This window comes from Bactrocera dorsalis, chromosome 3 (genome assembly GCF_023373825.1).
Source record: "Bactrocera dorsalis isolate Fly_Bdor chromosome 3, ASM2337382v1, whole genome shotgun sequence".
Classification (NCBI taxonomy): domain Eukaryota; kingdom Metazoa; phylum Arthropoda; class Insecta; order Diptera; family Tephritidae; genus Bactrocera; species Bactrocera dorsalis.
In genome coordinates, this window is record NC_064305.1 from 62970510 (window position 1) to 62971645 (window position 1136).

Genomic DNA, 1136 nt, shown 5'->3' on the forward strand with positions numbered 1-1136 from the left:
AAAAAAACGTCCACTACTGATCTACAAAAAAGGCTTCGCTATATTCCATCGGGAACGCTAGACCACATATATCTTTGATGACTCGGCATCAACTGGGAGAGATTGGTTGTGAAGTTTTGATGCATCCACCATATAGCCCTGACCTCACACCATCGTACTACGTTTTTTTTCGGTCAATGCAGAAATCCCTTAATGGAGTTAAGTTGGTTTCAAGAGTAGCCTGTGGAGCCCGAAAAACCAGGAAAGTTTTATACTGAGGGAATAATGTCTCTAGCGAAAAAATGGCAAAAAGTGGTCGACCAAAAATACCATAATATGTATACAAACTTTTTATCGCATTGATTTGTGAACAAAATAAACAAGAATTTTAATTAAAAGAACAAATTTAACAGTATTCATATATGTATATGGATTTTTTTACTAGGTGGCGTTACCATAGGCTTAGTCAAGTAAGTACCCATGCAGTTAATAGCAGGTTAAGCACTTACCGCATGGCCAATTGCCCCTCCAGTACTGCAGAGCAACAACCACTTCAGAACTGTTCTCAAATATGCTGCATAGTTTTAGGCTGCAACTGTACTCATTTTTAGTTTATGCTCACACACTTTACTGTTACTCTCACTGTTATTTGCTTCAGGTTAACAGCGGAATGCTAAAATTAGCTGTTATCACTGAATAGAGCAATAACTATGAGTAACAGCTTTGCCGGCGAAAAAGTAGGTGGCGCCGTGGCTTAGTTGGTTAAAGCGCCTGTCTAGTAAACAGGAGATCGTGAGTTCGAATCTCGCCGGGGCCTTTCGTTCAATGACGGAACGGATTTCTTTTTTTTTTAATTTGAGAAATTTTGAAATAAACATAAATATAAATTCAAGCACGCCCCTTCTTTTCGTTTTACGCACCTCTAATCGTTTATAATTTATTTTTCACTTAATGTCTGTTACATTATCTTTCGTTTCCAATGAGTTTCATCCTACTATAATTTTTTTTTTTTGTTTTCAAAAATTATCTATTCTGACTGTGAGTGAATGTATGTATCTACATTTGGTACAAATGTTGAGTAGGAAATTATATGCTATTCGTACTCATGTTGTTCAGCAAAATAAGATAAGGTAATCGGGTAAAAGAGTATCGTACAA

At 36.4% G+C, this 1136-nt stretch overlaps 1 non-coding gene across 1 annotated transcript; it reads left to right on the forward strand.

The window, feature by feature from the left end:
* Positions 1 to 722: 722 nt before the first annotated feature.
* On the forward strand, positions 723 to 796 carry Trnat-agu (transfer RNA threonine (anticodon AGU)). Its single transcript has one exon. It is a non-coding gene; the product is annotated as a tRNA-Thr (tRNA).
* The last annotated feature ends 340 nt before the right edge of the window (positions 797 to 1136 follow it).